Raw genomic sequence first — 16,040 nt, forward strand, 5'->3', positions numbered from 1 at the left:
ATAACTTATCCCTCAAAGGCTGCCAACCTTCGAAGGATTGTGGCGACTCGGGTACGCGGGGGCGTCAATCCCCGATGATCTTGCGACCACCCTGCGCATATATATATATGCGCATATATATATATATATAAATATATATCTATATATATATATATATATATATGAACCCGTAGTTCGTTGTTACCTCCGTTAAGTTCATTGGGCGACCTGACCTCCGGGTGAAGGAGTTTTTTAATTGGAATAATTTTTGCTTATATATGTAGAGGGGAAGGTAAATAACAGGGGTACCTAAAGAGGGGAAAAGATTTTCATTGAAAAATTTTTCTTTAAACGAATCAGACCTTACTACCTCCGCATATATTTCTTATTAGTAGTGCGCTCTCACCTCCCGCAACGTTGCCAGATTTCAGGAGGACAGAAAGTAGGGCAGCTTGAATTCTACTCATATACAGAATACAGCTGCTCTTCCGATTCATTCACACATACTGAAACCTGTAAATAGTTCGAGAACGATACTGATATTAATAAACTTCATACGCTAATAATTGATTGATAAGGATTCGGAGTAAATGAATTTGGACAGAAATTATTATCTTTTCTTCATGAATATCAACAGTTTTGAATAAGTATGCTATGTCTACGATACTTCGTCCGATAGGGGAGTTTAATACCGTATAGGTCCTAAAATGAATGATACATGACAATGAAATTTTTCGTTACATATAAGATTAATTCCAAAGACAATTTTACCGAATTTGTTCTGGTATGAAATAGTTATCTAAATTTTGGGCATTATATTCACGACATGAGGAACTCCATTGAAATGTTTTTCCCGAATGAATCAACAAAGATATACGTTTTACTTTCAGCTTCTATACTTCATTCACTTTCATTTTAGCACAGGATTGGCCATGGAAATTGAATACCTTTCACTCTGTATGGTACGAAAATGTTGGGTTAAGACGCTTGTCAAAACATTTTTGAGTTTTAAATCAGTGCTACGTAGTCCGTTCTACGTGAGACTCTCAGTAATTACGTATTTCATCACAATGTCAAATCACTTCGGAAAATATTGCGTCGAAAATATGTAACGAACATAATTGACATTTATACAAACTGATTGAAGACATACCAAATCTATTTATTTACATGGAAAATAGAAGTAATCAGTAGCTTGAGGAGAGTTACTGTTGTTTATTTTCTTTGGCTGAAGACGTTACATCAGTTGTAGAATTCAAAAAAATCAACCCGAAGATGAAATGCATTTGATGCAGTGTTAGCATTGAATTGAATACTCATAGGTGGTAGGGAATGGGTATCTCTTGAAGAAATGAACGGATAATTACGAGAATGTTGAATTCCTCAACAAAAATCATCTTGCGTCAAAATAATTAAAAGAAGTTCGAAGCAACAGGAGCTTCACCTTCAAACAAAACAACTGCCTAGTATTCATGTCTGTTTATTTTCAATACATTGATATAATAATAATAATTATACAAGGTGTGGCGTAATGAGTGGATAATATGGAGCCTGCGGGTAGAGTACTCTATGGCGGTTCAAATAAATATATTTTACGTTTGACAAAAGTGCCTTGGTTTTCGAGATATTGGGGATTTTCGATGAATCACCCCAAATAATAATAATAACTGGATATTGACATTTTTCATCATAGCGGTTCAAAAGAAACTCCTTAATTTAATGGCATTTCTTAATTGCTCGAGGAGTCTTTTGAAATTTTTCAGTACACAGGGTGTTTCACAAGTAAACGGACAAACGAAAACCGTGAATAGAGGGCATTGAGCTTAGTTCGAAAACACCCCATATGTGTGTCTTAGGCATTCCGTTTCCGATATAGAGAGGAGTTTATTCAAATTTCCCTAATTTTTGTTCGGCTATAACTCCAAATATTTTAGTTGGATTCGGCTAAAAATTCATTATCCGCTTAAACTTCTAAGTTTCAATAAAACAGAACATTAAAAGTTGACGAACACAGGACCGAACTCATTGAGGATATATTCAAATTTAAACTCATGCAAAACACTCTGTTTGTAGTTTTTCTCGTCATAATTTTGAATTTTTCAGGTATCTCCATTGATTTTCTCAAAATCAATGAAACTTTGGTATGCCTTTTCAGATTATTTTTAATGAATAATTGTTTGATCGTGAAATGTCTGGAAAAAACAGCGCTGCATATTGACTTTTACTTCACATTAATTAATGGGATGAATATGATCGCCAATCAACTGAGGAAATCTAAAAATGGAATTGGAAATGTTCAACTGAATTTTTTCGTTCTCAATATATGTCTTGCATTCGTTTTTGATATTTATAGCATATCTGGTCATTCAGATAAGTCATTAACAGTGATAATAAGCTTTGTTATTGATAATGAACAAAAATAGATATAAAAAACTACGCTATCATGATCATGAAAATAATAATTATAATTCGATGTCTTATGAATGAATAGCTTTTTATGGACAACGTGGAACTGTAGTAATTTTCCGAACTGGTTTTCACCTCATTTGGTCTTTTAGTGAAGGTAATGATTGGCACTTCGGATAAGTATGATAGTCCGTTATAGTCATTATTGGATCTATGGAAATCTATGGATTGTTCTGGTCTTATTACAATTTGTTATTGAAACATTGATGATATTCATGCACCAGCAAAAGTATTTATCAGTATTTCAGGTCATTTTATTAGAAGGGTAGGACCCCAATATTGGACTGCTAGATCTCCAGATCTGACACCACGCGATTTCTTTCTTTGTTTTTATTCACACAACTAGTTGTCCATAGAAAAATAGATTCATTCTGAATATCAAGTTTTAAATTTTAGTTTCAAGATAGCGTAGTTTTTTCACCCATATTTGGATATTATCAATTTTGAAACATTTTATCCTTGTGAAAGAGTATTTTGAAGACCGAATATGGTATAATTGTTGAACACATTCAACAGAATATTCTTTGAAAAAAAATCAATTATGGATTTCTAAATACATTTTCATGAAGTGCTCTATTCCTTAGAGGCGTCTGACCAAAACAATTATTTCTAGAACATGATCAACAGATGGGGCAACCCAAATATCAATTCAATTTGAGACAATAATAATGCAGATAAAAAAGTTGAAATTATGATTAAAAAACTACATACATGGTGTTTTTATGAGTTTGAAGTTAAGTAAAGCGTCACTGAGCCCGGTCCAGATTTTTGTCGAATTTTAATGCTCTGTTTCAATGAAATTAACAACTCAAGGCTAAATATAAATTTTCAGTCGACTTGATCAGAATTTCAGGAGTTATAGCCAAACGGAAATTCGAGAAATTTTAAAAAACCTCGAAGACACCTATATATGGGGTGCCCCAAAACTATTGAATCAAACGTCACACCACGATAGAGTAGATCGAGTACTATCGAATGACACCAACATTAGTTGAGCGAAAATGTACCGTTTCTGAGAAAACCTAACCTAAAGTTGCCGATTTTCGATGAACTATTTTTTCAATCACATGGCCAATTTGTGATTAAGGATAGCGTTTTTCTCCCATATTATCACCCCTGTTTATTCTGAGTATTGAAAATCATGTAGAAAAAACAATTGTTTTAATTTACATTTACTTAGGTTATGGTTATCGATTAACTACTTAAAATAATTCCAATTAGGGGAGATAAAACAATAATCTTAGTTCAATATAATTTAAAATCGTTATCCTTTTTCACAAACTGGCCCTGTTATTAAGAAAAATAGTTCGAAAATCGGCAACTTTATGTATTTTAATAAAATTCTGATTATTTTGGAAACGGTACATTTTCGTCGAACTAATGTTGGTGTCATTCGATAATATTTGGTTTACTCTATCGTGGTGTAACGTTTGATTCACTAGTTTTGGAACACCCTGTATATGGTATGATTCTGAACTCAGCTCAATGCCCTCTTTTCACGGTTTTCATTTGTCTGTTTACTCGTGAAACACCCTGTATACTTCTTGTACTCTGAAAATTTTTAAACAAATGCCCTCACCGTCATATGAAAATTCAAATTCTTCTTGTTGTAAGAACCGTTCATCCTTTCACCCAACGCCGACCCTAGTTACATGGCCCGTTGAAAACGAAATCGGCATCTGTTTACTGCAAAACACGTGTTAACGCTGATATGAAGGGTTAAAAATTTTCTACCTGATTCGGGCTTTTTAGGAACGAATTGCTCAAGATGCCGAGTTCGAATAACATTTCGTTTTGCGTGTTATATTGGATAAAATTATTGAATTTATTCCATGGATGATTCGAGAATTATTAATGTCCAGAATGCTCCAGAATGATGAAAATTTTCAGATTTCATTGAAATTCTTGCGAAAATTATCTCGTATATTTTCAAGTTTAGATTTTAATTCATTCAGAACTTTGAAGTTCGGCAAATAATGATGTAAATGATATAGATAACAGTCAATCACATTTCCTTCAGCGCAGTTGTTGTTTTGAAGAAAAAGCAGTTGATTCTCGCAAAATCCGAAACTCTACATGAATAGGCCCAGTTGTTCAGTTCGGGATTAAAGTTTATCCTAAATTGATTTTGACTCTTCAGTTCAGTTCTGTCAGGTTAATCTAGGATCATCTTAAATCTCGGCCTTATCCTGAACTGAAAAACCGGGCCTTATAGTAATAGCAACGTAGCATTAATTAACTCGGTATATTATTGGAATAATATTAAATTTTCATAGCGGAGAATAGTGGTTTTCAGCCTCGGTATTCACGAAATTCATTTTATTATGTTTTTTGGGGTGAATCGGCCCGAAATCTTGGATCCCCCGACCTGATAGTTTCGTATACTTCTATGACAATAGCATAATAACTCAAATTTCAACATTTTCACAGAAATTTTTGAATTTAAGGGAGAGACACATTAAAAAAATCGATAGCAAGTTACCGCCTAAACTGCGAGCTTGCCGAAGTTGAAACTGGTACCAATCTACTCAGTGCTTCATAATATGTATAGTTTTATGACTCAGTGTTTTTCAGAACCTGTAAAAAAAAATTAAAAACTGTAGACTCGTCATCGCCTTCCAAGGCTGCATCTTGGAAGAGCTGTCTATTTGGAAAAAAATTTATAGGAACTAGCCCCGCTTATTTTCATTAAGGAATCATCTCCCTTAGTCCTTCGCATTTGTTTACAGATATCCTGTATATAGATACATTTTATCTATGTACCTATTCATTTTGGATAGTAGAAGTTTAATCAATATGTGTTATTTTCGAAGACCAAAACAAAAATTTTAATTGCACCTGATTTGTTAATTATAAGAATCATCATTTATTTTGAATAATAAAACTTCATGCGAAAATACTTAAATTAAATTTTGTCTTTCTCCTTTCATCATGCGTCCATCATAGTGTCCGCTGTTCATCATAGCTTTTGGGAATTACCAATCAATCATATGTATCCGGGTATGTATCTATATTATTACCTTCATTTTGTAGATTCATCATGTCTTGACAAAAATATGGTTGCAATTTCAAAATATGTTGACTCGAGGCCTTCAAAAGACTTCAATTTTGTTTATTTTTTCCCTTACATCCTGTATGATTTATCGAAAAATGCAAATCTGTTTTGGATAATTCTTCATGAATTCTCACTTGTTTCGATATAATTTGTAATTTTCTTTATGATACATCACTAAAAAATTTAAATAAATAAATAAGTAAATAAATAAATAAATATTGTGCTTTATATCAGGTAAAGTGTACACATGACATTAAACACTTGAAGTGAAACAGGGTCATTTTCTGATTTATAGTCTGTGTTCCATACAGTCTTCCACACTGTAGGGTTCGATTTCAAGTAGGAGTTTGAAGATGAATTTCTTGAACTGTTGTAGAGTCCATTCTCCTCTTAGTTTGTGAGCTATCTTATTGTAATAATGAATATATCTATATTCAGGTCCCTTTTCAGTGAGGCTTAATCTGTGTCTTGGATATTTTAGTGCAGTTGTCCTCGTATTGTAATTACTTACTGTTTTCTCTTCGAAGTAGTGCTAGTTCTTGAATGTAAATATCAGGCTTTCTTGGATGTGTACACCAGGAGCAGTCAAAAGACCATTCCTTCTGAAGACTCCCCTGCATGATTCCGTCCTCCTCATCCTCCAGATCATTCTGAAGGCTCTCTTCTTCATTTTCAGCACTCTATGTAGGTTGTATGAACTACCATAGAACATGATGCCATACCTAAACACTGCCTGGTATATTGTTCTTAGTGAGGTTATGTCCAGATATTTATTTAGGACTCCCAAAGTGTAGCAGATGGTACCCAGTTGATTGCAAAGGTTGGAAATGTGCTCTCCCCAATCAAGGGTTACCTCAATAGTGAGGCCTAGGAAGCGACAAGGTTTAGTCAGTTCTAATGTGGAGTTAGACAGTGAAATGCTGGTAGGCACTTGGGGACCGGAATGAGCTGTCCTGAATAGGATGGCACTTGTTTTTTCAGAATTCATGCACAAACCGTTTGCTTCAAACCACTGGCTAGCACGATTTAGAGTTAGAGTTGAGTGTAAAATGGTAAACTCAACTCTAAATCGTGCTTGGCCAATTCGCGAATCCAATTACCGTTGAGGGCGCTGCGAAATGAAAACAAACTTTGACGTTTGTCAGTACTCTTTTCGAGATTTGTACGGCCAACAGAGTTTTTCTAGTAAATCGAGATATTTATCGGAAATATCGGAAGTGAATTGATTGATTTAGTTTCGTAAAGAAAGATCAACATTCTTTGGAAATATCTACTTCATTTGAAAGGGATGAATTGTGGAATAAAATCGAGCGATGATATTGGTGATCCACTGTACCTAGATACAAAATCCTATTATTTCACAGATTCTTTCTTGAATTGAACCTAGCTAATAATGTTGAGGTAGCATATACTGAGTTTGTGAAGTTTCTATTTAAAGTATAGAGGTATTCCTCATACTGAAATCTCAAGATACATAAATATGATTCAGCCCATGGAACAAGTTCTACAGATGAGAAAAAGCATTCATTTGGAAGTATGAAAATTATGAAATTGTATTTCTGAATCGTTAATTAAATTTAGCAGAAAATTCTCGCAAAGAAAAATCGTTTAACCTAACTCCTGCCAGTTGAAAGCACTGATATAAATACCTTTTCCAATATTTTTTCGGAATCAATATTTATATTCAGAAACCCAGACAATAATTCCAATATAACTTCTCCAAATAATAATTATAATACTTTGTTGGACAACGTGAGATAAGAAAAAACATGAGGAACAAAACTTGTTTTGACTTTGCAGTACTGACAAAGTAGTTTCGTAATTCAGTCGACAGAGGGCGTCTAGATTTTTGGATTTGCCAATACAGTGAAGTTTGTGTCATCTGCATAATTCACTGTCCTAACCATGATTTCATCGAATATGGTACTTAGGTCATTTAGAAAAATGATAAAAATGATAGGGCCCAATATGCTACCCTGCGGAACTCACCGGTGTGAATACAGCGGCCAAAGATAGCAGACCAAATCTCCGGAAACACCCGAACGCCCAGACCAGTGGCGTCCGGATCGATTCAGTTTTATCATACGAATTCGATGTATAACGGAAGGTATAGTGGAAATATCAGTGGAATCAAGATTTTCTATATTTGATCAATTAATTCTTCAAGGAATGAAGTCATCTAGGAAATTAACCTTTAGAATCGGACTAGTTTTTATTCGCGGCACGTAAATTTATCAATGTCGGCATGAAGAAAATGGATAATGCAAAGATACCAGGAATATACTGTATCCACCAAATTTGAATAAAAAGTATTTCTAGGCAATATGATTAATTAGCGAAAAAAAAGTTGACTTCCGATGGGCTTCAGGGGTTGAATTTTCAACCCTTAACAGTAATGGTCGTATTTCGACGGGAAGGCGTGATCCTTGCATAACCAAATTTGCAGTAAATATTCTTCCTAGCAATATCATTAATTAGCAAAAAAAAAATTTGACTTCCGATGGGATTCAGGGGTTGAATTTTCAACCCTTAACAGAAATGGTCCTATTTCGATGTGAAGGCGTGATCCTTGCATAACCAAATTTGCAGTAAATATTCTTCCTGGCAATATCATTAATTAGCAAAAAAAAAATTTGACTTCCGATGGGATTCAGGGGTTGAATTTTCAACCCTTAACAGTAATGGTCGTATGTCGACGGAAAGGCGTGATCCTTGCATAATCAAATTTGCAGTAAATATTCTTCAGGTCAATATCATTAATTAGCGAAAAAAAAATTTGACTTCCGATGGGATTCAGGGGTTGAACTTTCAACCCTTATAGGTAATGGTCGTATTTCGATATGAAGGCGTGATCCTTGCATAACCAAATTTGCAGTAAATATTCTTCCTAGCAATATCATTAATTAGCAAAAAAAAAATTTGACTTCCGATGGGATTCAGGGGTTGAATTTTCAACCCTTAACAGTAATGGTCCTATTTCGATGTGAAGGCGTGATCCTTGCATAACCAAATTTGCAGTAAATATTCTTCCTGGCAATATCATTAATTAGCGAAAAAAAATTTTGACTTCCGATGGGATTCAGGGGTTGAATTTTCAACCCTTAACAGTAATGGTCGTATTTCGACGGGAAGGCGTGATCCTTGCATAATCAAATTTGCAGTAAATATTCTTCCTAGTAATATCATTAATTAGCAAAAAAAAAATTTGACTTCCGATGGGATAAGTACGTTGAAGAGTAGTGCACCGAGGCCTTCACTTCGAAATACGACCATTACTGTTAAGGGTTGAAAATTCAACCCCTGAATCCCATCGGAAGTCAAATTGTTTTTTCGCTAATTATTGATATTGCCAGGAAGAATATTTACTGCAAATTTGGTTATGCAAGGATCACGCCTTCACATCGAAATAGGACCATTACTGTTAAGGGTTGAAAATTCAACAACTGAATCCCATCGGAAGTCAAATTTTTTTTTTGCTAATTAATGATATTGCTAGGAAGAATATTTACTGCAAATTTGGTTATGCAAGGATCACGCCTTCACATCGAAATACGACCATTACCTATAAGGGTTGAAAGTTCAACCCCTGAATCCCATCGGAAGTCAAATTTTTTTTTGCTATTTAATGATATTGTCCTGAAGAATATTTACTGCAAATTTGATTATGCAAGGATCACGCCTTCCCGTCGAAATACGACCATTACCTATAAGGGTTGAAAATTCAACCCCTGAATCCCATCGGAAGTCAAATTTTTTTTTCGCTAATTAATGATATTGCCAGGAAGAATATTTACTGCGAATTTGGTTATGCAAGGATCACGCCTTCACATCGAAATACGACCATTACTGTTAAGGGTTGAAAATTCAACCCCTGAATCCCATCGGAAGTCAAATTTTTTTTTTGCTAATTAATGATATTGCTAGGAAGAATATTTACTGCAAATTTGGTTATGCAAGGATCACGCCTTCCCGTCGAAATACGACCATTACTGTTAAGGGTTGAAAATTCAACCCCTGAAGCCCATCGGAAGTCAACTTTTTTTTCGCTAATTAATGATATTGCCTAGAAATACTTTTTATTCAAATTTGGTGGATACAGTATATTCCTGGTATCTTTGCATTATCCATTTTCTTCATGCCGACATTGATAAATTTACGTGCCGCGAATAAAAACTAGTCCGATTCTAAAGGTTAATTTTCTAGATGACTTCATTCCTTGAAGAATTAATTGATCAAATATAGAAAATCTTGATTCCACTGATATTCCCACTATTCCTCCCGTTATACATCGAATTCGTATGATAAAACTGAATCGATCCGGACGCCACTGGTCTGGGCGTTCGGGTGTTTCCGGAGATTTGGTCTGTTATCTTTGGCCGCTGTATTTACACCGGTGCGGAACTCTGTGAGTTCTTCTTCCGAAACTGTTGTTTTTCCGTTCTGAGAGATCACCACTCTCTGCCTGCGGTTTGCTAAATATGATTGAAACCAGTCAAGCTTGTTTATGCCATATGCAGAAAGTTTATGGAGAATAAGGTCGTGGGACAGAGTATCGAATGCCTTCGATAGATCCAGCATTAGACCCACTATTATATTAGAATCCTCCAAGGCATTAAGGATTCCTGAAATGAACTCAAACACTGCTGTCTGAGTTGATCTACCTCTTACATAACCATGTTGTGTGGGTAAAAGGATCTTTTCTTTTAGAAGGTATTTTTCTAGTTACTGATTTACTGATTTACTGATTGCTGGGTGTATTGGACGGACTAACCCAAACCTGCCACCGCGACCAACGGTCTATTCTACTAGTTGAGTGCAGATTGTTAGTTCCAGTATTTTAAACCAGAGAGATGGTACAAGCTATTCAAATTTTCGGGAAAATCCAATAATTAAACATAATCGATAATAAAACAGATGTTTCTGAGCAAAGGATTCCTCAAAATCATTGAGCAATCCGATTTAAGAAAAATATATAGAGCGTTCCATTTGAAATAACACAACAATGTCCAACATTCGGTTTAGCCGACGTTGTTCATTTCTGTGATATTGTAAAATTTGTAGCATTTTTTCTCTTGATTCTGAAATGAAAATTTTCGGAATGGCTCATTGTCCTTGAATATTCATCACCATTCACATCTGAATATTTAGCTTGAGATGAAAGAAGTTCAACGGATGCATAGATACACACGATGGAATATAAACAGTCATAATTCCATTCGAGAGAGCCAAGATTGGTTTTCTTTCACGTGATTCTTTCCCCTACAGATAAATGCGATAAAAAATCGTTGAGATATGACGCCTGGATTGCAATTATGGAGGAGATAGCGCGCTGCGCCTCTCTACAGTTAATTCATCCGTATACTTATATTCCGCCTGTCTACATCTGCTTTGAAAATACAACGTTGCCATTTTCGGAGGTGCTAACGAGCAAAGAGTCCCCCACAGCAATTCTTCGATATACAGCTCAGCACACTAGCGCCAGTGATATACACTCGAACTAAAAGATTGTTCAGTACATAAACGGGGTGCGTTGTGACCTCAAAACGATTTTTTGATATGTTGATCCCTGAAGCCTCCTGAATCTAACAAGCTAAAAAACAAGGCAAAACGTTGTCACCTCCGATTTCGGAGGTGACAGCGATATATATGATTACTATTTCGGAGGTGGTATTAACACTTATATATATATATATATTTGTCCAATAGACGTTTCCAGTCCCGATACGTTTCTAAGGCGGCCTGAGACCCACATGATCCGAATGTTTTCTTCGAGTATATATGATGAAATGACGTTAATGAGAATTATAACTCCTTAGGCACACTTAGAGGGGAAAAGAATTCCTTCATTTAAAAAAGTAGCATAATCGATAATATTTTCCAAACCCGAGACATTGCACCAACTTTACAATCCCACATATACTCCAGCGGTAAATATGGCCAACGTTCACGATCCCGGCGCTGTTGCCAGTCTGACGGGACTGGAGCCGACAATTTCGATGTATAAAATGACGCGAAAAAGTAGGTGTTACGGTAGAAATTCATATATGTGTGAGTTTGTTGAGAAAGAAGTATTGTCTCAATATTCTCATGAAGCAAATTCCTTTTTAACAGATTCTTCCCAAATTTTGATCCATTAATAACATAACCTTGAGAGGCTGTATACATAAAATGATTGTAATAAAATATGAAAAATTAATTTTTAGCTTCCTTCTGAAATCTATAAGGGGGTTCCTGAAATTCGTGCAAGTACTCCAACTATCATAAAAATGAGACAAAAATCAACAAAATTTATTGAAACACTGTTTACAAAAATTGAGATCTAGAGAGCGAAATATGAATTATTTTAATATTCCAGAGCCAGACTCATCACACCTAATTCAACGTGTTCAGTTTCATCATATCATCCTGTAAGTCGAATTGAAAATAATTGTTTCACTTTCCAAGAAGTCCGTGCCAAGCCCAGAATTCCTCCTCTAATGTATTTTCCAAATTGAAATAAAAAACAGAAAAATCTAATTCATTCCTATAAATATCGCGTCAATGAATAGGTATGAGATGTGAAATATTCCAAAACAAACTTTAAAACCAGAGTAATCGTAATAGCTTTCCTCGATAGGTACAATCATTCATTAATGCGAAAGACTGAAATAACACAAACAAAAATGAGAAAATTGTTATAGATTACATACATGCATACATAAACTGTGTGGATAAATGAAAATGAAAGCGAAAAATACAAAACTGAAATATCATATACAAAAAAGAAAACAAAATTAGATATAACACCACAGTTCCTCACAGAGAGGACTTCTACCTGTCATAACTGTTTTTGAAACCGTTTACCGAGGTCGATCGCACTACGCATTCAGGGAGACGGTTCCAGTTGTGAAATATACGGTTAACATATGAATATAATGGCTAACAAGATAACAACGAAAAACTCGACACATTCCAAACCTTAATTTGATTGAATGATTGAATATTAAAATTATTTACATGGAAATCATGAATTTATCTGCAAAATCAAATAACCCAAATGAATAAACTAAATTTTAATGATATAGATTTTATGAAAACATGTAAAGAAAACAAATTACTACTAGTACTTATACTCGTAATAATTGCTCGAAATGCCACCGCCTTGTTCAATACATTTTATACATCATTTTTGTAGTGAATCTGCAACCCTGCGGAGTTTCTGACGCATTTCAGCATAACACAATGTTATTCTTTCGATCAGGACCTCTCGAGTCTGAAAGCTAAGTTAATAAACTTTTCCTTTCAAGGTGTTCCAGGCATAAAAATCCAAAGGCGTAAGGTCGGAGCCTCTTTGTGGCCATCTTATGTTGACCCTCAACTCATGTTGAAAATGAGAAACCATGGTCGCATGGGAGTTTTCTCTTTTCCATACATGAGTTGGGGGTCAACGTGTGGTTGGCAGTAATGAGAAATGAACTTTTCGGACGAGTAATATTTCCCGATCCGATTGATCCAAAGCATCTTAAAAGACATATTGGAGAAAATGTCTGGTTTCAAATAAATGGCTGCCCTGCTCATAATAGCCGGAATGTACGGGAATGAATATTTTGGGGTGCAATGGATTGGAAGGTACAGTCCGGTAAGATGGCCAACAAGAAGCCCCGACCTTACGCTTTTGGATTTTTATGTCTGGAACACCTTGAAAGAAAAAGTTATCACAATATTTTGAATAGAATCTGAGTGGTGTTATTGAATTCTTTTCGTATGCAAACTAGATTATCACACGTCCGCGAAACTATAAACGTCCGATGAAGTCAGGATCTTCGCCAAAAAAAAAAATTATTTTAACTTTACCCTACTCTACCCTCTGCCGTCAATAGTCAAACGTTCCTCGCAAATTCCTTTTAAATCGTCTCAGTCGTCACTGAAGGTATTTAATTCCAGTTTATCGCAACAGTTGCGAAATAATTTACTAGTTACGAGAAGTAAAAATTTCAAGACATAGATGAGTTCCCGATAATGTCAATTTAAATGTCAAAATTTGAAAAAGCACTATGGTCTTTTCCAGAATTATTGACATCCCAGTAGGTTTTTAAAGTCCAGAGGCTCATAACAGCGTTTCTGGTGTTGGAACCTGAAGATGGGATGCGATTAGTCATCCCGAAACCGGTAGTTCTTGTAGAATAAATTGGTGAGAGACAGTTTTTAGGTGTTTTTATTTATTTTGGTATATTATATCATCTGTTCATTTCAGCTCAAGCTAATTCAAATATCTATATTAAACTTATATTACGTATCACATCACTCTGTAAATTAACTTGTACCTATAGGCGAAATCCAATCGTGTAACTGAAAGTCCTCTGAATTGATAATAATTTTTATGTGTATTTTTATAAATGATACGGAGTCTGGTTTAGTTGTTTATTGTAGGAAATGAAAGATTTTGAATAATTTTTATCTATTGACAAATGGACTTTTATATTGAGTTTTAAAAGAATTGACGACACAGTTTTATGTCCACCTCAGAATATTATGAGGGATAATCCATATGAATAGCCTTGAAAAAGACCAGAAATAAAGGTCGAAACGTCGGCATCTCATTAAGGATTTTTATTTCCCCTGTACTCTTTGCCACTACATAGTTGATTATTTATAAATGATTAAATTGAAAGTTTGACTGAGGAATACCCTTCCACCTCCTGAACTGAAAATTTCCAATTGTTAGTTCGGGATACTCGAGTAATTTCCAATATTTCATCTCTATGATTCAAACAAAAATGAAGTTGCTGAAGAATACCAGAGATAGAGTTTTCAAGAATAGTTTTTCAAGAATATAAGGACTTCATACTGAAAAAAACCTTTTTATCACTGTGGTAGGAGTACAAAATCTCCATTGCTTTTGTATATTGATCTTCTGAAAAATTTCTGCAAAAGAGCTCCTGTCAAGTCAACCAAATATAACTACAATGATGTTCAGGAAATTCGTAAATTCGTAAACACGACAGAGGGTCAAGTAGGGTGTGGTGAAAATACAATTTTTGTGCATAGGATCCTAAATGTGCCAGTGCTCCTGAAATTAGGTAGCCTCACTTCACTCAATCGGGCTTGTATAAGTTTCCATACGTGTGCTATTATAGTTCGTATACGAAAAGAATCCAATAACACCACTTCAATTCAATTCAAAATATCGTCATTGAATATGTCTCATGACGACTGTTCATCATACCGGGATCGTATAAGTTTTCTTATAGTACATTTGAGGTGTATAAATCGAAAAGATGACAAAATAAATTCTCAAGCTCTTCAACTGCAGCGTTGCCAAATTTTCGGACTAGATGCGTCGGTCAACTATGCGGATTATATACATCAAGTTCATGTCGCTCGAAGCGCCCTCGCACTGGCCAAACCCTGAAGTTTTTTGTATATAATAACGAGTATAACCGACTTTTCAGACCCACCTGAAAATTCACCCCTAGCATCCCCTAACCCCCCTTATAACGATTCTATGGTCGAACGTTACCAGACCCGGAGCCGGGTCTGACAACGTCACTTTTGGACTGAAAAGTCGGTCGAGTATACCGTTTTGGGTCTGTATATGCGGTCGAACAAATCTATATATATATATATATATATATATATATATATATATATATATATATATATATATATATATATATATATATATATATATATATATATATATATAGTTATAAAGTGTTAATACCACCTCCAAAATAGTAACTCGTTTAACGCTCTCACCTCATATATATCGCTGTCACCTCCGAAATCGGAGGTGACAACGTTTTGCCTTGTTTTTTAGCTTGTTAGATTCAGGCGGCTTCAGGGACCAACATATCAAAAAATCGTTTTGAGGTCACAACGCACTCCGTTTATGTACTGAACAATCTTTTAGTTCGAGTGTATATCACTGGCGCTAGTGTGCTGAGCTGTATATCGAAGAATTGCTCTGAAAGACTCTTTGCTCGTTAGCACCTCCGAAAATGGCAACGTTGTACTGTGCAAGCAGATGTAGACAGGCGGAATATCAGTATACGGAGGAATTAAGTAAAGAGAGGCGCAGCGCGTTTTCTCCTCCATTATTGCAAGCCAGGCGGCATATCTCAACGATTTTTTATCGCATTCTTCTGTAGGGGAAAGAATCACGTGAAAGAAAACCAATCTTGGCCCTCTCGAATGGGATTATGACTGTTTATATTTCATCGTGCGTATATCTATGCATCCGTTGAACTTCTTTCATCTCAAGCTAACACTATAATTCTGAATTTGGCGAACTATTTCATTATCTATCTGAAAACAAATCGATTTGAGTCTTGTCCATAATAATATTGCTTCTCTCTATGGAAATGATCCATATAGATAATACCACCTATTAGAATAACGAATAATCAGTATTGGTACATTGCATATAATAAAATAAGCTGTACAGAGAAAAAATTTTTTTGGATAAGAATATTCAGATGGTAATGGTGATGAATATTCAAGGACAATGAGCCATTCCGAAAATTCTCATTTCAGAATCAAGAGAAAAAATGCTACAAAT

Source organism: Coccinella septempunctata, chromosome 7, assembly GCF_907165205.1.
Source record: "Coccinella septempunctata chromosome 7, icCocSept1.1, whole genome shotgun sequence".
In the NCBI taxonomy this organism is placed as follows: domain Eukaryota; kingdom Metazoa; phylum Arthropoda; class Insecta; order Coleoptera; family Coccinellidae; genus Coccinella; species Coccinella septempunctata.